We start from the raw sequence: 25680 nt of genomic DNA, 5'->3' as shown, positions 1-25680 counted from the left end.
ATTAGATGTTAGGGTGTTGACCTATTTTTACTGACTTTGAGGGGGGTTCTCTGTGCCTCCTGGATTTTGATGCCTGTTTCCTTCCCCAAATTAGGGAAGTTCTCTTCTATAATTTACTCCAATATACCTTCTTCCCCTCTCTTTCTTCTTCTGGGATCCCAATTATTCTAATGTTGTTTCATCTTATGGTATCGCTTATCTCTCAAATTCTGGCCTCATGCTCTAGTAGTTGTTTATCTCTCTTTTTCTCAGCTTCTTTGTTTTCCATCATTTCGTGTTCTGTATCACTAATTCTCTCTTCTGCCTCATTTATCCTAGCAGTTAGAGTCTCCATTTTTGATTGCACCTCATTGATAGCCCTTTTTATTTCAACTTGGTTAGATTTAAGTTCTTTTATTTCTCCAGAAAGCGTTTCTTTAATGTTTTCCATGTTTTTTTCAAGCCCAGCTAGTATCTTCAAAATCGTCATTCTGAACTCTAGTTCCGACATCTTACCAACGTCTGTATTGATTAGGTCTCTGGCCATCGGTACTGCCTCTTGTTCTTTTTATTGAGGTGATTTTTTCCATCTTGTCATTTTGTCCAGAGGACAATAGATGAATGAGAGAACTAAATGCTAACAGGGTAACAATGACCTCAGAAAATATATACAGTAAACAAATCAGAAGAGACCTGAATCTGGGAGAAAAGGAAGAGAAAGAAAGGAAAAAGAAAAAAAAATAAAAACAAACAAAAAAACCCAAAACAGAATATGATCAAATATGATCAGGCTGGTGCATAGATCAGTGCCACACTCTAGATTTTGGGCGGATTTTGGTTTGTTAGAAGAAAGTGCCTCCCAAAATTTTAAAGAAAGAAAAACTTATATATGTACAAAAATAATGGTTAATACTATGAAGGGATGGAATATGACTGTAAAGATGAAAATTATAAAAGATTTTATAAGAGGAATTCATAAGAAGGTGGTTAAAAAAGAAAGAAGAAGATAAAAAAAAGGGAGAGAATGTGAACAGGCAGGAGACTAGAACAAAGCCATACACTAGAGATTTAGGGTATATTTTGGTCTGTTAGAAGAAACTGTATCCCAAAATTTTAAAGAGAGAACAACTTATATATATAAACCAAAAATAAGGTTAACTACTATGAAGGGATAGAATATGACACTAAAAATGAAATAAAAAAGATTTTTTAAAAAAGGGATTGATAAGATGTTGGTTGAAAAAGGCAAAAAGAAAAATTCAAAAAAAAAGAAAAGAAAAAGAAAAAAGAAAATTAAAGAAATTAACCTTTAAAGACTAAAGAATCAGGGGGAAAAAAGCCATTAATTCTATGTGCAGTATTCCCCTACCGCTGGAGTTCTGCCATTCTCATTGATCCGTAAACTTGGTCTTGGCTGGTTGTTCTTGCTGATCTTCTGTGGGAGGGGCCTGTTGCCATGGTTCCCAAATGTCTTTGCTGGAGGAGGAATTGCCCCGCCCTTGCTGGTCCTGGCTAAGTAATCTGCTCAGGTTTGCTCTCGGAAGCTTTTGTTCCCGGCAAGCTTTCCGTACAGCTTTGGAGGATGAGAGTGAAAATGGCGGACTCCCAATCTCCGCCCCGGAGGAGCCGAGAACTCGGGGCCCCACTCCTCAGTGCGCGCCCAGAGATAAGCAGTCACTCCCGTCTCCCCGGTCTCCGGCTGCCCTCTGTGCTCACCCAGCATGTGACCGAGTGTTTCTATTTCTGGCACCGGACCCCTTGTGGAGTCTCCAAACCCAGCAGATCCCTGTGGTGCACTCCTGCACCGCTCCTCCCGGGGGAGGAAGGGGAGTTTCCCCGGATCTGCTGCTTGTTGGGTCCCTGCTGGAGGAGCAGTGGCCCGCCTGGGCCACAGATCATGGTTTATGGTAACCCCGAGCTGAGAGCCCACTCCTCGGCTCCATCTCTGCAGCCGGCTTCCCTGCTCCGATACATGGCAGTTCTGTTGCACTCAGTCACCCCCAGCCTTTTGTGACCCCGATGGTCCTGAGTCCATACTGTCCCAGCGAAAGTTCCACCTTCCCCCCTTAGCCACTGGAGCGAGGTCCCTCAGCAGAGCCGACTTCTAAAAATCCGATTTTGTGCTCTGCTCTATCACTTGCCAGTAGCGGCGGATGGAGGCCCCCTCCCCTGCCGTCTATCCTCCCGAATATCGCCTCCGATTCACTTCTCCACATGTCCCACAAGTGGTCACTTTTCTGATCAGAGAGTTGCTCCTATTCTTTTCTTCGATCTCCTGTTGACCTCGTAGGTGTTCCAAATGGTTTGATCCCTATCTAGCTGAATTCCTGGGACCAGACGAAATTTAGGTCTCCTACTCCTCCACCATCTTGCTCCTCCCCCTGATAATACTATTTTTTAATTTTCTGAGAAACCCCAAACTGTTTTCCATAGTGGTTGTACCAATTGACATTCCCACCCACAGTATTCAAGGGTTCCTTTTTCTTGAACATAATAGTTTTCTCTCCTAAGATAGGGATAAATTTGAGAATGAACTTTTTTAAAATTATGGGTAAAAGATATAACAAAAAATTACCAACTTAAGTATTTTTAAGTGTACAGTTTAGCAGTGTTAACTATTTTCATATTGTTGTTTGACAGATCTCTAAAACATTTTCATTGGAAAACTGGAACTCTAAACCTATTGAACAATAAGTCCCCATTTCCACATCATCCAGGACACTGGCAACCACCATTCTATGCTGTGCGTCTAAAGTTTGACTACTTTGGATACCTCACATAAGTGGAATCATCTTGTGTTTGTTTTGTGTGACTAGCTTTGTCCACTTAGCATAATGTCCTCAAGGTTCATCCAGAAAGTAACATATGACAGGATTTCCTTCTCTTTTAAGGCTGAAAACATTCTCATTTTATGTATATACTACATTTTTTTAACCATCAATTCATTAATTGATATTTGAGTTACTTCTATTTCTTGATTATTGTGAATAATACTGCAGTGAACATGGATGTTAAGTACCTCATAGAGATCTTACTTTCAATTCTTTTGGTTATATACCTGAAAGTGGAATTGATAAATAATATGGTGATTCCATTTTTAATTTGTTGTGGGACTTCAGTTGTTTTCCAGAGCAGCTGTTCCATTTTACATTCCTACTGACAGTACACGAGGGCTCCAACAAGGGACCCAACTTTTTTTACATCCTTGCAAACACTTGTTTTCTGGGTTTGTTTTTGTTTTTATTTATTTTTTTGATAGTGGCTGTCCTAACAGGTGTGATGTGATATCTCATTATAGTATGTATTTTCATTTCTGTAATGGTTAATGATTTGAGCATCTTCTCATGTGTTTGTTGGCCATTTGAATATCTTCTTGGAGAAATATCTATTCAAATTCTTTGCCCATTTTTAATAGAGTTGTTTTATTTTTTGTTGTTGAACAGTAGGAGTTTTTTGTACCTTCCAGAGATATTAAGCCCTTCTCAGATACATGATTTTCAGATATTGTCTCTCATTTTATAAATATTTTCATACAGTTGATTATTTTCTTTCATGTGTAGAAGTATTTAAGTTTGATGCACTTGCGTTTGCTTTTGTTGTCTGTATTTTTGATACCATTTTGATATCAATCAGTCATTGCCAACTCCAGTGTCATGAAGTTTTTCCCTTATGTTTTCTTCTAGGAGATTTTGTAGTCTCACATTGAGGTTTTTAATCCATTTCCATTTAATTTTTATATATGGTATAAGATAAGGGTCCAACTTTTTTTGTTTGTTTATTTGTTTGTTTGTTTTGCTTGTGGATATCCAGTTTTCTTGTTTTCTCAACACTGTTTAAGAGACTGTCCTTTTCCATTGTGTGATCTTAGAGCCCTTGTTGATCATTTGACGATTTGTGTGAGAGTTTATTTCTGGGCTTTCCATGGCATTCCATTGGTCTATATGGTCTGTCTTTATGCCAGTAGCACCTTGTTTTGATTATTATAGCTTTGTACTATGTTTTGAAATAAGGATATCTGAGGCCTCCAACTTTGTTCTTCCTTTTCAGGATTTTTTTGGTTATTCAGGGTCCTTTGAAATTCTGTATAAATTTTAGGATTTTTTTTTTTTTTTTGTATTTCTGCAAAAAAAAAATTCCATTGGGATTTTGATAGGGATTGTACTGAATCTATAGATCTTCTTGGGTAGTAGAGGCATCTTAACAAAATTAAGTCTCCAATTTACAAACATAGGATATATTTTATTTATTTTTATATCTTTTAACTTCTTTCATCAGTTTTTGTAGCTTTCACTACACAATTCTTTTGCCTCCTTGGTTACATTTATTCCTAAGTATTTTATTGTTTTTGGTGGTATTGCAAATGAATTGTCTTCATAATTTCTTCTCAGATTATTTATTATTAGTATGTAGAAACACAGCTTGTTTTTGCATATTGATTTTATATCCTGCAACTTTGCTGTACTTATCTGTTAGTTCTAAGAGTTTGTGTGTGTGGAATATAGGATTTTCCACATAGGAGATTATATCATTTGCAAATGGAGATAGTTTTACTTTTCCTTTCCAATTTGGATGCTTTTTATTTCCTTTCTTGACTAATTGTTCTGGCTAGAACTCCCAGTACTATGTCAAATGAAAGTGGCAAGAATGGGCATCCTTGCCTTGTCCTTGATCTTTGAGGAAAAATTTTTAGTCTTTAACCATTGAGTATGATGTTACCTATGAACTTTTCACATATGGCCTTTATTACACTGCTGCAGTTTTTTTCTATATCTAGTTTCAGGAGAGTTTTTATTACAAAAGGGTGTTGAATTTTGTCAGATGTTTTTCTTACATCAGTTAGGATGATCAGATGATTTTTGTCCTTTATTCTGTTAATAAGGTATACTACATTAGTTGATTTTTATATGTTGACCCATCCTCGTATTCCAGAAATAAATCTCACTTGGTCCCTTTTAATGTACTATTGATGTATTTTTCCTATAGCCACTTCTCACCTGAAATATGGCAACAGCTTTCTAATAGTTTTCCCTGTATGCAGTTATGTTCTCTTAAAGACAAGTCTTCACTTAACCATCAGAGAATTGTTTTAAGATGTTAACCAAATTTCCCTTCCCAAAACCTTTCAATGACTTCCCATCAAAATCAATACCAAGGGGCGCCTGGGTGGCTCAGTCAGTTAAGCGTTTGCCTTCGGCTCAGGTCATGATCCTGGGATCCTGGGGTCGAGCCCCGCATGGGGCTCCCTGCTCAGCGGGGAGTCTGCTTCTCTTTCTGCCCCTCCCCCCGACTTGTGCCCTCTCACTCTCTCTCAGATAAATAAATAAATAAAGTCTTAAAAAATCAGTACTAAATAATAATTATAATGGATCACAAGGCTCTACATGGCTGGCCCACCTGCCTCTCTGAGCTTAATCCAATACCACCGTACTAGCTTTCCTTAGCATGTTTTGTCCCTGCCATCCCTTCTACGTGGAAAACTTCCTCCAAATATTTATAGGACTCTTTTATTCCTCTGTACTAAGATTGAAATATTTATTTTACTAGGAAGGCTACTTTGGACATTCTGTCTGAAATGTATCATCCATTTCTCTTTATGCTTATATCAACTATCTGTCATAATTCTTATAACTATAGCATAATATAAGAATATGGATTTTTAGATTAAGTTTCTCTCCTACTATAAAATAAACTTCCTAAGATGAGTACTGTCTTTTTTTTTCTTTTGTCATTACTTCATCTCTAGTGGTTATTATAGCACCTGACCCAAAGAGATGCTCAAAATATATTTCAGTAAAACTTAGACTAATAAATCAAATAAGAAAATCCCTCCTTTACATTTCATATCAAACTATTCCTCTAAAATCCACAGTTTCCTTATTTTAGCTTCACTTGTAGGACAATGAGTCAATCTAAATCATGTGTATATTTCAGCTTGCTATAACTCTAAGTGTAACTTAGAAGCAAACTAAAATATTCTCTTTCATATTTGGAAATAGACTTGAAACATGGTTAAAGTTGAATTTCTATCCAGTCATCTGTCTTTGTCAAAGTATTTTATAAAAATGTTAAGGTTGGAGCAAATGTAATGAACATTTGTAGGAAAAAATACAAACTTCTGTAATAGATGAGGTGGAGCATGTTGAGAATTCCCAGCTCAGGCTTAATTAGGATTGATTAAATGTTAAAATGATAATGAAACAAGGGAACTGGAACTATTAATTGAACACAAAGATAGGTAATAAGGCAGGTTGTCTGTGAACTCAAACTGAGGAAGCAGCTCTGTGAAGTCACCTAAGATTATTCTAGGACATGCATTGTATAGCTAAGTAAACTTTATCACCTGCCTAGTAAGTGTATAAAACAGTATACCAGTAATAGGGCCTGATTTGAAGTAAAAATAAATAAATAAGCAAACAAAACACTGAATTACACATGCACTGAGTTCTTGCTTAAGTCTAAGGCATCTGATTATTTTAATGTTCTTTCATAAATTGTCTTTACTAGTTTGTCTTGATATTTTATGCTCAATAGTAAACATAGTAAATAGAACATATTAATCTCCAAGACTCATTTTAAAATGTGTTATTTCTTTTTCTTCATAGCTTTTAATTTCTTTCTTACATTTCACTGGCTAATGGAAATCTTTTATTTATTCAGTATAAAATGTCCTTATAGAACTATTTTCAATAATTTAAGACACATTCTGTAAAATAAATAATAACAAAGAACTCTTTTGGCTAAGGTTTTATGAAACAATTTAATAACATTATATTGCTATTCCTAATTGATATGCACCATTGAGGATAATTTAATTGTTTTCATGTATAACACCTATATTGTATTTGTTCTAAATTTCTATTTTTATAAAAATTACATTAGCTTGATCTCTATGTTTAGGTAAAATAACTGTAATCTGTATGTAGTATTTAAATCCTATAATACAATATTTATTCTATTCACCACACATTTTCTTCTATTACTAGATTATACATTTTTTAAATATCTCAAATACTGTCTGTTGATTATTGCTTTCATTAAACAAGATACAGTTCTTATCATTTTTTTAAGTGACAAGAAGGAATACTACATAGAAAGAAATTAAAGTTTTCCAATTTCCCTACTGCTTTTAAGCAAAACCATTCAACAAATACAAAAAATTCAAACAATAAATCTCTAGTGATTACATGGTTGGCATATCACTCAACCTAAGCATTACTATTTAATTATTTGAAATGGGCATACAAACAGCCGTATGTAAGAGTGATGTTTTGTATATCAGTCTGAAAACTTGGGCATACATTTTCTTAACTTTTTGGAATCTTATAAGTTGTGTCATTAACAAAATAGTGGTAAAGGGGAACTGAATATATATCCATGTAAGACTAACAAGTATTTTTTTGTCAGTGGTTTCCATGTGAGTTTAGTTTAAAAGTTCTGTACTTCAGTCTAAATTTGAAGCATATATACTTGAATTATCCTGGTTTATATCCTTCTTTCCTACATTTACCAAGGATAAGTATAGACTAAGAATCAATAAAATACTTTGCAGAGTAAGGTAAGACAGTAAGACACTGTCAGGAACTTGAAACTTAAGAATCAAACTGTATATTCCTTACTTTCAGATGATAAATTTTCTATCCACTGTTCCTAGAAACTGACATACCATTTTTTAAATTCCTAAACTACCCAAAGAATGTGAAATAACCATTTGTTAGATAAATAATTAGGCAAAATTAAAATTCCAGTGATCTTAAGATGTTGACTGATAAAATAAACATTATAAATTATTATAACAAAATATAACATCCTTGAAATAAATTACGAAATGATGATGCTAATACTTTTATTGAAAAGGCAAAATAATATTTTTGGAAATGTTTAATTCAGTGGGAAAATGTTCAGACTTTTATTCTTTGAGCAACTATTTATTGGACTTTTCCCACCTGCCAATTTATGTCTAGGACATGAAAATATAGATGTGAGCAATAAAAGAAGGCCAGACTCTCATTTAAGAATAGACAACAAACACAGAAAAAGTAAATACACATGTTTATAGATGGTGTGTTTATTGTGAGCCAGAAATTCACATCACATTATTGATACCAAATTTATAAATCCTAGTTTTTTATGGATATCAAAATTTATAAGTCCTAGTTTTTCCCCCCAGGGTAATCACTACCTAGTGATTGGAGAGAGGAATTTAAAAAGAAACAAAAACAAACAAACAAACAAATTTTGAATAAAGTCAGAATGGTCTAAAGGAAGAAAGTGTTACAGACAGTTTGCAAATAAGATAAAGTTCTGTGAAAGAAATAGCATTCAATATACTCTTGAAGAATAGGTAGACTTTGAAAAATTTAAAAGGTGTAGTAAGTGAATGTGAATATATTAATGCATTTATTCAATAAATATATGTTGAGCACTTATACCAAAGGCAGCTCTCGGCACACAGAATACAGGTATGAATAAGTTGGGTTTTACACTCAATTAGCTAACATTCAAGCAGAAGAAAACATAATGTTGAGGAATGAGTAAATGAATGAATTAATGATCTATTTTCAAACGTTAATATATCCTATGAAGAACAAGTAGCAGTAAAATTGTTAAAAGTTGGTAGAGTATTTATAGGCAGAAAAAGGCCACTCCAGGAAGTTAAATGTTAAGGTCTCAGCCGTAGGGAAATCTGGGAGAACAGAATTCGGGAAGTGGAAGCATCAAGTATGGAGATACTAAAATGGATATAAGCTTCACATGTTCAAAGACCAAGATTGCTACAGTGATTGGAACTCGATGAAGATAAGGGCAAGTAAAGTCTGACATCAAAGATATGAGTGCCCGTGGTGGAAGGACCCATGAACAATGCTTAGTAATTTATTTTAAGCAAAGAAGGGACATAATGTGACATATATATTTTAAAAAATAACTAGAAAATACATCGTATATATTTAATATGTGTAAAATACATTTTAAAGGAGATAACAGAGTAAGATCAGTTAGGCAACCAGACAATGGGTGTTGATAGATGGTATCTAATACAGATGAAGGTAGGTGGGACTAAAGTGTGTACCAGTGACGAAATAAACTTACAAAGTTCAGCGAAACTTGTGCTGTCCAATTTTAATATGATTTTAATTGTGGTATTAAGGCAAAACCAGGAGTTTTTACTTAATTTAGTAGACAATAGTAACTCTGAAGATTTTGTTGTTGTTGTTGTTGTTATTGGTCTGGTGGTTCTATTTTATTTCTTCTTCTTCAATACATTAACTCTTGATTTTTCACAGAAAGTTATCACGTGAAGCTTTATTAATACCTTGCTGAAATTAAATTGCATAAAGTTTGTACAGTTCTTTAGAAACTTCACTGGCTGATGGCTATTTTCCCTGACTTGTTCTTAGTTTACACATGATTATCATTTTTTTTGGTCATCTCTCTTATTATCTTTATGATAACTATTATCTTTTTACTTGAGCTACATGATTCAGGGCTCAGAGTCATATGCCTTACTAAACATCTGCAATTAAGTAATTCACAGGTATCTAAAACAGAACCTGTCCCAAATCAAATTCATCTATCTCACTGAAATCTTCTCTTTTTATGATCCTTTTCTTATTGAATGGCATCCCATTCATCAGAGTTAAAGCTCAAAACCTGGTTGCTTAACTTTTGAGCTCCTTGTATCCTAACTTAGATGTCACTTTCTTCAGGAAGAATTCCTAATTCCATTCTTTGCAGTCTTTTTCTTTTTTTTCCTCTATGCAGTCTTCATCAGGCTATTATTTTATCCTTCCCCTTCTAGCCCACTCTCAATGTGCACATTCTTACTCCCCTATTAAAGGTCACCATTTAGGAATTTGGAAACTCTCAAATTCCTGGACTTATAGAATTAAGCATATTAAGTATTGATTCTATACTATGAGCAAGGTATGGGCTAAAATTAGAAATCCCATAATGAAATCTTTCATGGAGTTTGCATACAAAACAGGATACATGCTTAAATATGTAATTACATGTAATTTAATAAAAACTGTAATTTTGAGGAAATTAAAGATGCAGTTGACCATCCTGTTGGGATGACTGATGAAGACTGCAGAGAAGAAAAAAAATTAAAAAAAAGACTGTCTGGTCTTTTCTTCTAGTCAACAGAATGTAGTGGATTGTGAAAGGAGTGGAGAATTCCCAGACCATGTGTAGAATAATTAAAAAGGGTAGGATATGATCTCTTGAAATGACATTTCAGAATGGCAGAAGAGGAGGAGTCACAAGGACAAAACAAGGGGAGAAGGAGGGAGGGAGTTACAGAGAAGGAAAAATAAAGGATAAGACATGAGAAGGAAAGCATAAAAAAAAAGGCAAAACTGAAAATAATCAGCCAACTTGTTTAAAACAGGAGCGTGCAGCGTCACAGAAACCAAATAAAGACTGTGTTTCAACACAGGAGTGGTCAACAGAGTTGAATGATTCTGAGAGCTCAGGACAGGAAAAACTATCCTTGAGATTGAAAGAAAGGATTGTTTTGCTCCTGACCAGAGCAGTTTCCAAGGACTATATGGAGCAGATACTTTAAAGATGGCAGGATTTGGAGAATTAAGTGGAAGAGGAGAAAGAGAAATAATAATTGGATACGACTTTTAAAAAGAAACTCTTCTTGTTTCATTTGATTCTCTTCCATGACCCTTATGTACCCCATGCTTTTCTAGACTAGATTATTTTATAAACCACAACACAACCAGCCCCATTTTTTTTTCATGCTCCCTCTCTTCTTTTGTACTTTCCCCCTCTTCCTGGAACACCTTTTTCTCACCTGTGAAGCAATCCTTTGTTTCTCCAAATGTAAGTGCTTGTTCCCTAACTCTTTTTATCATACCTCAGCAAAACAATTTTGAAACACTGAGAGTTTTGAAGATATACTACAGTGGTAAAGTGGAAAGATTTTCTGAATTATACTTGGATTAATTCTGGTGTCTTTCACTAACTTGATCTTCAATAATGGACAGACTAATTTACTTCTCTGCAGTCAATTGTAAGTTGGTGATTATAATAATAAACTCAGAGTGCCATAGAGAGTTATAAAAGAAATAACAAATTTAAAGGTCTTAGCAATGTTTGATACAAAGTATTTTCTGATTTAATGCTGGTTTTCTTCTCCATAAATCTTCTTCTCACTCTAGATGAAATTCCTTGTACATTATGAAGTAGTTAGTTTTCATCATAACCATTTAAGATTAGTACTAGTTTGAGTCTGGGAGGGAAACGGGGGTACTTGACAAAACTAGATCAGCTCACTAGCTGCAAGAAGCAAGGATACTCAAATGCTGTGATTGCATCATTTGGTCAAGTCATTCACCATCAATTTTAGGTAGATAGCATAGGATAATATGCATTTAACTAGTTATTGCTGAGTTAGATGCGTAGAATATGGAAATAGAGAACATAGGCAGGCAATACTTTGAAATCTATATATCTCGGAGCAATGTCCATATACAATACCAACCAATCCTTCTGAAAGAGTTTTAAAGGAAGAACTTTAGTCCTTCATCGAAATATACATAAGACTCACACTGGACTGGGATGATCCTAGGCACATTACCCGATTTTAATACTTGTCACATTGTAGTGTAATGGCTAGGATGGATCTTGTTTATGGTACTATATGTTATTTTTTGTATCTCTAACTTCCAGCATTTTTGTTTCAGAGTAGAAAACTGATCTCTCTTTGTTGAATTGATATTTGAAAGGATACTTGGAAATTACCACTAAAGAAGAGGCTTGGTTCTTATTTTGGATAAAAGTTGGTAGGTAGAAATGAAATCCTTAACTGAAAGATCGTGAGCCATTCCAATGTCTAGAATAGAGGCCAAATAATTTGCTCTAGAATAATGTATCTAGGTCAGAATGATAGAAACTTGGCTCAGGTCAATACAAGTTTACTTTATTTTGCTCACTTAATCTAAACTTGTTTTAGGATGGACAGAAAAAGGATGAGATTTATTCTATTTAATTCCAAATAAATATGAAACCTAGGGAATGTCCCTGAGGAGATCAGTGACACTATTTATGTAGGAAGCTAGAGATGTCAGCTAATGTGTAACTAAGGTGTTGGGAGGGATTGATGTATATATAACTATTTTAAAATCAACTCAATTGCTGTTATTTATTAATTAGTTTAAGCTATATATGTGTGGTAACAGACTAAGAAACCTCAAATCTCAGAGAGCTAAAACACATTTCAAATCTTATTTTTTTATTTTTTTTTTATTTATTTGAGAGAGAGAATGAGGGAGAGAGAACATGAGAGGAAAGAGGGTCAGAGCGAGAAGCAGACTCCCCGCCAAGCAGGGAACCCGATGTGGGACTCGATCCCAGGACTCCAGGATCATGACCTGAGCTGAAGGCAATCGCTTAACCAACTGAGCCACCCAGGCGCCCCATTTCAAATCTTAGTGGCCTAAAATAACCAAGGTTTATTTCTTCCTCATGTTTCATGCCCATCATGGATCCGTGTATATTAATCAAGGTTCTCCAGAGAAACAGAACCAGTAAGATTTAGATAGACAAATAGATCAATAGATCAATGGATAGAGCAATAGATAACATTATAGGAATCGGATCACACGATTATAGAGATTAAGAAGCCTCATGATCTGCTATCTGCAAGGTAAAGAACCAGGAAAGCTGCTGGTATAATTTAAGTTGAGTGCAAAAGTCTGAGAATTGGAATGTTGTGGGAAGGGCAATGGTGTAAGGCCTGGTCTGAGTTCGAAAGCAGAATGGGCAGAAGATGAATATCCAAGTTCAAGCAGAGAGTGAATTTGCACTTCCTCATTCTTTTTGTTCTATTGATGCCACCAGGAAATTGGGTGATGCCTTTGCACATAGGTAAGGGAGACTTTCTTTGCTGATTCTACCAATTCAAATGCTAATCTCTTCTGGAAACACCTACACACACACACACACACACACACACACACACACACACACACAGAGAGAGAGAGAGAGACAGACAGACAGACAGACAGACAGACAGACAGACAAATAATGTTTTTACCAACTATTGGGGCATCCCTTACCCCAGTCAAGTTGACACATAAAATTAACTATCACAGTCAGCAAACGCTTCTCAGTTCATAGTTGTCCCTTAGGAATCCAGGCTAACTGAGCAGTCACTTACCTCAGATATTGCCAATTTCTTTGACAGAGAAAAAGGAGTTATGCTGGATTTTGCTAAATTCTCGGCCCAGAAGTGATACGTGTCATTTCTACTCATAATCCTTTGTACAGAAGTGGGCACATGGCTCCATTCAACCATTGGAGACCACAAAGTGGGATTCAGACACATTCATAGGAGGGAAGTTGGGATTATGCAGTGAGCAGCATTAATGAATACAAAAGAAGTATATTGTAAAATCCTAATCTGTTACATAGACTGTTTTCAAGTTTCTTTTTTAACAGTGTTGTTTGTTTAAATTCAGATAATTTCCATATAATATTAATAAACAACAGAAATAGACATTAATAGAATGAGACTTCAAGAAAAGTAATATATGTATATATATATATATATATATATATATATATATATATACCTCTCTGTTTGGTCCCTAGCATATTTCCTCCCAGACAATGCTAGTACCATTCTTGGGAATGAACTGAGACAGCTGCTTTGGCTCATATGCTCTGGAAGGATCTTATATACAGGGAAGTCTAAAAAGAACAAGTAAAATCAGGAGTAATTGTTCATTTCACCAAACTCTTTACTTCTCTTTCAGGATTCATCACTTTTTACATGTGGCATTTTACTGATTTTTACCTGTGATATTTTATATATGCCTCTAATATTTTTTATTTCTATCTTAATTATATCTTATAATTTTAGTTATGGCATTATTAATTTACATACTATTTAATACATAATATAGTTATATACTACACACACATACACACAGATGCTAGACCTTAAGATTTAGATCCTTTTCCATTCTTTCTCATTGTTGTGCTTAATGTCTAGGAAGTAGCTGTTTGGGTAAAATTACTTCTCCATCTGCCAAATATATACATTATCTACACTCCTAACAGTATATTTCCTTACATATTATAATCTTTCTGAACTGGAGACTTATAGCCATATTCTCACTATCTATGCACATTTTGCTCTCAAAGAACAATAGAACATATGTTGCTGTGTGTTCTCCTTTTGAAATTTGAAAAGATAATTATTTAGACACTCCTAAAATATTCGAAGTTTAAATAAAATACTGAAGGAAGCTAATCCAGTAACATACAGATTCTCAGAGACAATTAACAAATTTTGAAAATGGTGAAATGCAAATAGTTTGTTACAAAAGTTTTATAAGTCTAATTCCCATGCCATATTAGTTTTCATGTATTTGCATGACACTTTAAATCCAACAATAAACATTAAACATTTCCATCATAAATTCTTTATCAGCATGCATTTAAATCATTGTTTTGAAACACAGAACTCTAGGGTTCACACTGCTTTACTCTCATTCTCATATGTAATACTAACATTGGCCAATAGATGCCCTAAGAGATCTCTTAAACACAGAAACTCAAAGAATTAAAATCATGTATTTGAGAATCAGTGCTCCTTATGCTTTGTTTTCATAGTTCAATTTTCATTACACTTGTAAAATGGTACAATATTTTTAGATCCTAGAGTTTTAAGATGACCAAATTCCAAATTACCTGCCCCAAACACTGATTATTAAAATAATAGAGGAAAGAAAAGGAAACTTTTCCAGAACTGCTTTTAAAACTACAGTGAAGGCAGTGATACATCTGATCCACTTAGATTAATGATTTCTAATTTCAATAAATACAGCCGGCACTATAGTGTGTAACTGTAAGTCTCAGGTTAACTTAATCATAGAAGATTAGGTTGAGTTGTAAAGCATTTGCTCAGATGAATTAGCTGATACATTTGGATTCTTCAGATTTTACTACAATTTCTATTGTTTTCTATGACATAGCTATTAGCAGAGTGTGCATTGAGTCGATTAATGGAAAGTATTTTAATTATAGTTCTCTACATCTAGATATTTTTGACATTGAAGTTTATTCATAAGAAAAAAGATTACTTAGGTTATTTATTATATAAATCTGGGAAATACAACTCTGTTGTTTTCTCTCCACCTCTAGTTTATAAAAAAATTATTCTCAGATTTTTTTCCTATTAATCCAAATATTTTCATCTAGGCTTATGTCCATATCTGCCATCTTCCTTATTAATAAGGCTATCCCAAATTTATAAACAAGTGGCAATATATAAAAACAATTTTTAATTTATTCAGTTAAATTTACTTTAAAAAATATTTTCTTAATTCTTCATTTCATCTCGTCCTGCCTTTTATGGAGCAACATATTTTAGCCCCATCCTTATAAGCCTGAATTCTGTGCATGGACATATTGGTAGATGACAGTTCTTATATTAAAGTTATTCCCATTGTTTTCAGACTAGGACAGAAAAACTATTCCTTACCAAGCCACAACAAGAAAGGCAAAATAGAGCTCTGGGGGAAATTCATAGTGGTATCACTTGGAAATCAGAGAGAGTATGTCTAAAAAGAGCTATTAGATGAGGAATATAAAAGTACATGAAAACTGGAAAACTAGAGTAGATAACATAAACATGAATCTAGTAAATCTATTATTTTTCATTTACCTTGATATGCTTATGTAAAGAAGCAGCTTTATTTTTTCCCTTCAATATAGAACATAAAACTTATCAAGTTAAGGATCCATGTTTATCATAAGAAAAATATTAGGTTTACAGATCTTTCCACACTTGACAGCCATAGTTCATACCATTAATTGTAGTCTACAGTGGTCCTTCAAATGGCCCATAAATACTTAATTCTGAATTCAAATTCAGAATTCGATTTGACCTAATTATTAATGATAATTATTGATGATAGTAAACCCCAGATTATTGATGATAATGAACAAATCTAGTCCTTAAAATCCAACCTAGATTGCTCTGTTAAATGTTGTAGATTTTAGCTTTTGAGTTAGGCAGCATTTCTTGAAAAACGTTCTATTTTTTCTTTAATATTACCTCAATACAGATTAACATCAACCAATTTTTTGAACCTATAACTTCATATTATATATTTGCCAAGATTCTTGTGGAATTTGAAAATCCCCTTTACATAGTGGGAATTAAAGAGTTCATATGGGCATTGATGTGAGAATTTGAGTTACAGAATAAAGAGTTATATCCAAGTTTTAGCATGGTATTTCTGAAAAGTGACCTCAACCCTTTATGAAATGTACCATTTTGATGGTAAGCTCATGATTAAAAATTATAAAAATAGTCTTAGTGTGTTTTCCTGTGTGTTAAATACTAATAAGAAAAATAACCAACTTGCATACTACTCATCATAAATGTAACAATCTCTTATGTGAAACCAACACAGTGCCTGCACTATAATAGACAATGGAGACAAAAAATAAACATTATCTGAATTTGCAACATATACTGAAATTCTTAAAAATTAAGCTAATATAATCTCATGAAAGCATGTAGTTGATTGCAAATACTACTTAGGTCAAAAATGTGTGTGTGTGTGTTTAACCCAATAGTGTTCTTCAGTCTGTAACTTTATATATTAGAATTGAGGTTTTGATTCTTATATCAAAAGCTTATGTACATATTTTAAAAGAAAATATATTTGAAAATCCTCTTCAGTGCATGTCCCCCCACATACACATAAAGGGCATTAAAATGGAAATTCTGCATTAGCTAAGATGCATAGATATAAACACATTGTATCAACACTCTGTTCAGTAATACAATTCTGTATTTAAATATCCTATAATACAACAGACATATCACGAAGAAACATTTTAATAGAATGTTAAAATAAAAGATAGGTAGAGAGAAAAGGTCGTAAGAGAGTAAAGCTTAGAAAGAAGTAAGGGGAAGGAAGAAAAGCAATAGTAGAAGTCAGGGAAGAAAAATATATTTTCAAGTGTCAAATATTCAAGTAATGTTGCAAAACACTGCATATCTGGCATTTAGAATTGATATTAAAAAGTAAAACCCAAGGGCATATGTTAAATTTCAGGAATTATTTTTTCCTATGAACTAATTGTTAAGTGAAGGTTTCATGCTTTAAAAACACTATGTGCCTATAATATATCAGGAGAAAGCACAAATGGAACCTCACATTGCAAAAGAGTTGAAATCTCTAAGATAGATACATTTTGTGCTTATATTATAATTTTATGACTCTTTTTAATTAAGGAAACCTTGGTCATTTGTGGTTCTGATTTTTTTTTCCTGGCCTTGCTTTATTTTGATCCCCCAAAATTAAGAGTGAAAATTACTTAACATAAAGTAGTGAATATTGGCTTTTCAAAATAAGCATGTTCTTAATTCACAGCAAACCTTCTCATAATTGATGCAAAAAGAGAAATTAACAAAGCATACACCGTTATTATCTTTAGAGTATTTATATTTCTAATGTACTACAAATACATTAGAATAATTATAATTTGAAAAGGAGCTTGTAAAATTTGATGACACTACAGGAGTCTAAAAATAGAGAACAAAAAAGCAATATGATTAAAAGGTAAATCTTTCATACAAGTATGAATACACACTCACAGGGCAACAACACAATGAGCTTCATAATTTCTGTGTATTACATTTTAATATGTTCATGTAAATTACCTAAATTAGAATCCCTAAGTACATGTTGGTCATTCAGCTTTAAAGATATTTTCCTTGTTCATATTTACCTATATTTTAGTCATCTTTCCCATGACAATTTACAACTAAAAATCCATCTAATGACTTTTTGCATGCATTACATTTTATTGCTGCTTTACAATTACTTTAAATATCCTGAACAGTAATTATATGTATGAGTATATGTGAAAATATTGTAATATTGCTTATATAAAAATAAATGACTACTTTAACAGACCCATTCAGTACTCTCTTAATTTCATTCTGGATAGGTAAAATTTATTTTTTTGACTTATCTTAACCTCATCCTTTGTCCTAGTCACTCATCTTCTTTGCACACCTCCCAAACAAATTACCCTAAGGTACCATTTCACACTCTTAGTAACCAGATGCCAATTTATCCCACCTAAGGGGAAGGTTCTTAAGATCCTGAATCCTATCACAATATCACTATAATATAGAAATTTATGAAGTTTTAAAATTCTACTGTAGAATCACAGGATGACAGATATGTAAGGAACTTTAGAGAGAATTTAGTACAATAAAATCCTCAAATTTTACAAATGATGAGTGTGATGGATGTAGCAGTTTAAATAACTTGATCTTGGTCACACAGCTAATTTAGGGCAGAACAAAACCTAAAATCTCTTAGGAGGGTTCAGTCCTCCCAGTTCTATTTTTTTTTCTTCTCTTCTCTCTCTCTCTCTCTCCCCCCAACCCCTCTGGACACAGTGAGAAAATGGTTTCTTTCTTTTTTTTTTTTAATTTGAAACATTTGAAACATATTTGTTTTCCAGTTTTATCCCCTTAGGCTTTTGAATAATATTATGCCTGCCTTAATTTAATTCATAGCCCCAAACAATATGATCACTGAAGTGAGCTGAAAAATAGTGTCTATAAACAGCATATGACACAGGCTTTGGTGGAATTTTATAAGAATTTTTATAATGCACTCTATATATTTTCACAGTGAACTTTTAAATCTTCCCTGCCATTTTGGCATGTTGGCATGAAGCAGACCAAAATATGCCATGTGACATTTCTAAAAGAAGCATGACATGTGTGCTTTGATCAGCCTAAGTACAGGATATTCAGTTGGCTTCACTGTAATTGTAATTGTAGAATGCCCATCTGCCCCTAAATGTCATCTTTTATGCCCTGCCATGGTGTCTGAAACCATTATAAAATCACTTTAGGAACTGAAGCACTTTGGGAGTGTGTGTGTGTGTGTGTGTGTGTGTGTGTGTGTAATGAGCAGTGCAAAAAGGCATTGCACTAATCATTTATATATTTATATAAAATCAATAGCTGTCAGAAGAAAATAAATATTGCAGATTATCTGGAATGCAGGCATTATGATCTAGATGTGTTGGGGGATATTCCCAGGGAACTGAATATTTAGGAAAGGAATTGACAAATTCTTTAATAAAGCTGGAAAGGAAAGTTTATGTGGATGCAAAGGAGAAAAAATTTCCCCCAGAAGCAAAATTACCATGTTTTTTCTCAATTTTGCTAACTAACTTTCAATAAAGTATTTGGGTATATATGCCCACAAAATAAATGTGCTTCCTCAAATAATTTCTTGAATACTGCATAAAATCAAATTTATTAATTATGTTTCTTGATAGGAAAATAAACAAGTGTACTAATTTCATCAAAGTCCCTTAAAACACTCATGAGCGGATACAGTACAGAACTATATTTGACTCTGGGACTATCAGGATGTATGTATTTTGATGGAAAACAAGGTATTGATTGCTATGACATTTCTTGAATAAATAACTTTATGAAAATATTTTTATCCCCTACTTAAGAAAATTTGGGCTTAATTTTAGTTGCTCATTTCTTTGTACAAGTAAGTCCTATGGCTGTAGGTGAGACATGTGGACAGGATGTGAATAATGACCTTTCTAGATGATTGATTGCTTCAGTTCACTAAAAGTGTTTGTTTACAAGTTAAGCAGTCAGGAATCTGGCATGGCAGCCCCCCTTTTTCTTGCTGTCAAGGCCCTCAGAGCCTCACTGGAACAAGAAACATCACATATACTGAGGGGATTGCTAAAGGCTATGAAATGCTTCCAGCATACCCCATCTTTCATAGAACAATTGATATATTAGATATAATAAATATTACATAACCTTCAGAATTTTGGCAGTGGAAGTTGAAGCTGAGAACTTTCACTTTTTTTCATTATTAAATGATTTTTTTTTAACCCTGGAATCTCCAACTTCACATAGCTTGACGATGTATTTAAATCATAAGAATGAAGAGGGAAGATTCCGTCGATTTTGTAAGAACACCTGAATTCTTGATATATACTATACAGCATTCACATAAAAAATAAAGAAAAAAAATTCTGTTTACGAATATGATAAGCATTGCCAGCTTTCCCATCTTCTCCCAGCGCTCAGAGCAATTTTTTTTTTTTTCCCTCCAGGACAAGTTTCTGCTGCAGCGACTCCCTCTAGCAGCTCCATGAACCAAGAAAAGGGAACAACACCAAACCCATCCTTTCCAGTAAACAAACAGTAGGGAGCAGGAGGAAAGTTTGGCCAGGAAGATCAAAAGGAGCGGGGATTTTTTTTGGAGTGGTTGGATGAATACATTCGATTCCCCAGTCCCTTCTCCACCCGCCTCCCCAGCCTCTCAGTGCTCCACTGCCCCCACCCTCCGCCCCTTCTTTCAGCCAGAGCTGTGCCAGCAGCGATCTTCAGAGCGCACAGAAACGGCAGTCCCAGAGAAGGAAAAGGCTCAGGCCACGCCAAAAGCATTTAGTTTCTTCAGGACCGGTTGCGCATGGATTGTGAAGTCCAGTGAAGCCCACGTTGGTCAATAGCCTGGATTTTGTCGCCTCGATTGCCTCGGCTGACCCTAGCAGAAGCCCAGTCAAAGGGGCGGCCCCGCACCTCTCAGGGAGTTGATATGCAAAATAGTTACGTCAGATGATGGGGCGGGGCACGCCCGGGTTGAGTGGCAGCAGCTTTTGCTGTGGGAGGAGGCGCGAGAATCAGCCTGGTTCAGTGACTGAGACAAACTGGAGGTGAGAGGAGCTGGTACTGTCCACTGTGCTGTCGGTGCTGAACCTGGGATGCGAGAGGACGGGTTGCTCTAGCACCTCGAGGCAACGCCCTCTTGCACTCTCTGTGTCCTGCGGACCCGCTTCACCAGCAGGACCATATCAACTTGACAAAGGAGTGTGGTATCGGACGTGGGAGAGAGTCCTCTGTTTGCCACCTGGGCACCCATTCAAGCGTGACTTTGGAGATTTCTATAGTTTTAGACCAAACTATTTTCCTCTTTTCCCAGCTGAAACGATCTTTTAGTTTTTTTTTTTTTAACTGTTAATATTATTGTGATTTATATATCCACACGGTTTAGGAATCTTTCTGGGAGACTTTTTTGACTCTTAAAATAAGGTAAGAAAAATAATATTATAAATTATTACGTATGGGAGAGGAATGCCGAGTGCCATACAAAAATTTAAAAGCTAGTTGTGATTTTTATAATTTGAAACAGGACTTTTGGCAATGATTGCAATAATTATTTTAATAATTACTACTATTGTTATTATTACAAGAACACAAATTGGTGATTAAGCACTGAATTCTAGAGGGGAAGTTGAGGGTTTTGTGTGTGTGTGTGTGTATGTGTGCAGTTAATGTCATCAGGTTATATCCTGCTTTATAAATATAAATATTTGTAGAGCAACACTTCCAGCATGGCTCAAGAAACAAGAACCATTCAATGCAAGCCCCCAAATATGTTAGTAAATGACATTAAATAAATCAACCAACAAGTTGTTTAAAACAAATGCAATCTTAAAAAAATATTTGAGTGGACTAATCTCTGATTAATCAGTATTACCTCTGATATCTGTAGCATAGACTGCAAAGTGCAGAGCTCTCTCAACATTTTTGGAGGGGAGGTGGTAGGGATGAGAGCATTTATACCATGTTGGGTTCATTTAGATGTGTTGTTATGCAGTAGATCCAAATAAAACTTGTGAAACTCAGTCTCAGAATTCTACACCCCAAGGTCATGTGTATTTCCAAGTTGGGGGCTGTTTGTTCTGCTACTGACTAGCAAATGTCATCCCCTCCCCACCCCCTCAGGTTAGAGGTGGATGTAAATGGGAAGCTCTGATTTAATAATATAGTATTAGCTTGTATTATGGTCGCTACTGCTGGTGGTAATTGAATGGAACTGGGAAGCGTGGGCTGAGAAAATGTCTCGCTATTTCAGCAATGTTTAGTCTCTTGCATGTTTGACAGAGAGCTTTTCTCTACTTAGGAGATTTTCTTTTGAAGCTATGTTCCTTTTGTCAATTGGCAGTGTGTTTTGAGTGTGTATGAAAAAAGAATTCAGTACAAAAAACCACTGAACAGTACTTCTCATAGTGAACAATTATTAAATGATAAAAGTTAACTGGTGCTCTGTGTATTTCTTATTACTATTCATGACTTTATTTGACAGGCATGATGTTTGTCTGATAAATAGAATTATTAATTTTCATTTATGTCATTTAGTGACATTAGATTAAGGATAAGTGATGGCTGGAAGAATATTGAGGGGAGGGTTTACATTCCAGGGAGAGAGTTTAGGTTGCAACTAGACATCTTATCTTAATAGGAACGTGTAAAATACAAGCTGTTTCAGACTTAGTATCATTCAACTGACTAGGGCTATGTTTTTCAGCAACTCAAGAGTACACTAAGTTAAGTTTATGTATTTGTATATTTTAAATTATCATAAAAATTTCTGCTCTAGTTGCATTACACTTAACAAGTATGAACTTTAGCCTTAAAGTTTATGATTTAAAATAATTCCTTTTAATAGAAATTTTTCATTTTATTTACAGCACAGTCCTACATGACTGTGATTGTTACAAGAAATGAATATTATTGCAAACACTACAGGCTAAATGTAAATCCCCTTAAGTTGTTCCCATGTTTTACCCTAAGCAGATTGTTCTTTGTAGGATTCCTGTCAGTCATGTGATCTTACATTAAATATTGATACAAGATTTTTAAAGACTGAATGGGTAGAGAAGCAAAGGAGGATATATGAAACACTAAGCCATGAAACTCCTACTAAATAGCCTCCTGTAAAATAATCTAGAATAATTATTTTCTTCTATACATTTTGAAATTTTCTTTTTAGAACTAATTATATGGGTGGGGCACCTGGGTCACTCAGTCATTAAGCGTCTGCCTTCGGCTCAGGTCATGATCCCAGGGTCCTGGGTTCGAGCCCTGCATCAGGCTCCCTGCTCGGCGGGAAGCCTGCTTCTCCCTCTCCTACTCCCCCTGTTTCTGTTCCCTCTCTCACTGTGTCTCTCTCTGTCAGATAAATAAATAAAATCTTTAAAAAATAAAATAAAATAAAACTAATTATATGGGTATAAGCACTCAGACTATGGAATTTCAAACAGAATTATGGCTTCTTTTAATTTCAGTTTTCTTTTCTTTATTGAAACATCAATATATATTTTAATTTTATAACTTACTGGAAAGGCAAGAACAGAAGTAAACACTATGCTCACCTAAATGTATTTCGGTATCTCATTGACTTCTGTTTGCATAAAGTTTCCAAGATGTATATCTTCGTTTGAGTATAAACAGTTCCCCTGAACTACCAGTATCTGAAATTCTTTCAGATGAAGTTTAGTGTTGTCATAGTGAGATGGTTAAACACTAAAATCAAAGTATGTTTTTGGCAATCGTGAAACTAGTAAGGTAGATTCAATGAGATTGCAAATTTAAAATATTAGAAACATTTTTCCTGATTTTTTTTTTTTTTACATATTAGCTTTTATATCTTAGTTCTGAGGTAAGGTAAAATTAGATAATTAGATGACCATGATAAGCCCAAACTTAGCACATAGGGGATACTATTTGGATACAGAATATGATTTGTACTGTAAACAAATAAAATTGCCAATTTTGAAGACACCTATTAAAGATATTCAAATATGGTAACCCTTCAAATTTTTTGGCTGCACAAAAAATTGACCATATTTTGGAGTTACAACTTGTCCATGTGAAATTCAAAGGAATATTCAATGCCGCAACAATAGATTACCTGCTAAAGCATTAATTCACTTCATTGCATAGGTACTACAAGTATATGCAGCACTTTTTACTTCAAGATGATGAAGTTTTACCAAGTGTATAGAAAAATTATTGAAATAATGTAATTATATGTACATGACATGCTCAAGTTGTTTTTCTTTATTGTGTCTCAGTTTCTTAAAGCACATTGATCTAGTCAAAACTTTAAAAATGATATTGCTGGATAGATGTCTTTTTTTCTTTTGGATAGATGAATAACTATGCATGCTAGGTGATATTTAAGATAAAGATGAAACAATTGGGCTTTCTACTATCAAGGCTATACATTGCTTTTTTAAAAAATCTATTTACTAACATGTACAATAGAGAATTAAAGAAAGTAATAATAAACTGGAAATATGTTAAAAAGTTTTAGTGAATTGACTTTTTAAAAGTAACTTTTAGAAATTATGCTTAAGAGATTATGCAAGTTATAGTTTGTTGAGAATTTTCTTTGAATAATAGCCATTTTTCATGCTTAATTCTCATTTATCAATGAGACCAAAGCACCTTCAATAATATGTTTCTATTAGTTCTGCCCCAAATCCCTATACTAACTCACATATTACTTAATGTATGATAAAGTTCTAAAGACTCTTGTGAACTAATAGGCCAGAAAAACTATTTCCTGTTGTTAACATTATTGTAACAGCCATGTGACCAATTATCTTACCAAACAGACTTAATCACCTTCTGCTTCAACACCTCCAGTGTCCTTTGGGTATAGTCTAGTTAAGGTGAACTGTAGGGTCCCTTGTGGAAAATCCTAATTTTCCCATTAAATTGGTCACCACACCACACAACAAAACAATTGTTCCCTTTTTGCTTTAATCACCTTAGGACTGAGGAAGTTAGTATTATTAAAATAGATGAGAGAGTATTTTTGACAAACTCAGAATTCCAATGAGTCTTAATATGTTTTTTTTTAAAGAGAAAGAATTAAACAATAGTAAAGTGCATGATATAATGAGTGTGTATGTGTGTACATCGTGTGTGTGTGTGTGTGTGTGTCTGTATACATATATATTTCTTGGTATATTATACTCTACCATAAACATGCAGTGGGAATGATTTTGAACATGCAAGTTCAAGAAATGCTACTTAATACAAAAATAATTTACATAGAAAGCTATAATACAGTATATAATTTTAGTGGCAAATATGTCTTTTTGTTATTGTTATTTTTATTTAGGCTGTTATGCTTAAGCACAGACCAATTTTTTGTCATGAAAATGTCATTCATAAGCTCTCATGCTGTGATTGGCAAGGGAAGGGACAATTGGAAATGAAAATTTGCCAGGAATAAGCAGCAGAATGGATGTGTACATAATGAAGAGTTTACAGTACCATGGTGATTCTGAAAAAAATGAGTGCTGATAAAGGATTTGAAAGTTTCTATCTCTAAAAGAGATACATCAGGTTTACTTCATATACATTTTTGGGTTATAAGCCATGCACTTCTAAGGGAGATAGCCTGGATATCCCTATACCTAAGATATTTTGATTCTCTGTATATCAGTGTTTTTATGCATAGATGTGGTAAAATGTGGGAAGAAGAGCAGCTTAACTCTGAACTTTCTTGCTTTAAAACCAACTAATTAATATTAATTTAGTGGCTTTTGGTATCAAATTATATAAATCTCTAAAGCAAAGTAGTTGCTTAGTGAGTTCATTTGCATGTCAATACAGAGAATATTATTCCAACTCATAACTAGTTCATAGCACTGCTAGAATTCTAAAACACAATGCAAAAATTTGAAAATACTTTTCTCGTTCAGTTTTATTTAAATATATCCATTGTAATTGACAGTTAAGAGAAACTTACTTTAGTGATATATTTTTTCTGTGTAAGTAGCACTAAGGTAGCAATTAAGACA

General features: G+C 34.1%; 1 protein-coding gene across 2 annotated transcripts in view; it reads left to right on the top strand.

The window, feature by feature from the left end:
• Window positions 1-20515: 20515 nt before the first annotated feature.
• Window positions 20516-25680, top strand: part of FSTL5 (follistatin like 5) — a 741602-nt gene continuing 736437 nt past the window's right edge. For both annotated transcript variants that reach the window (XM_027597352.2, XM_027597351.2), the window contains exon 1: window positions 20516-21109. The gene's annotated coding sequence lies outside the window, so the exon portion shown is untranslated. The remainder of the gene's footprint in view (window positions 21110-25680) is intronic.

Source organism: Zalophus californianus, chromosome 2 (assembly GCF_009762305.2).
Source record: "Zalophus californianus isolate mZalCal1 chromosome 2, mZalCal1.pri.v2, whole genome shotgun sequence".
Lineage (NCBI taxonomy): Eukaryota > Metazoa > Chordata > Mammalia > Carnivora > Otariidae > Zalophus > Zalophus californianus.
This window is presented reverse-complemented; position numbering and strand designations above follow the sequence as displayed.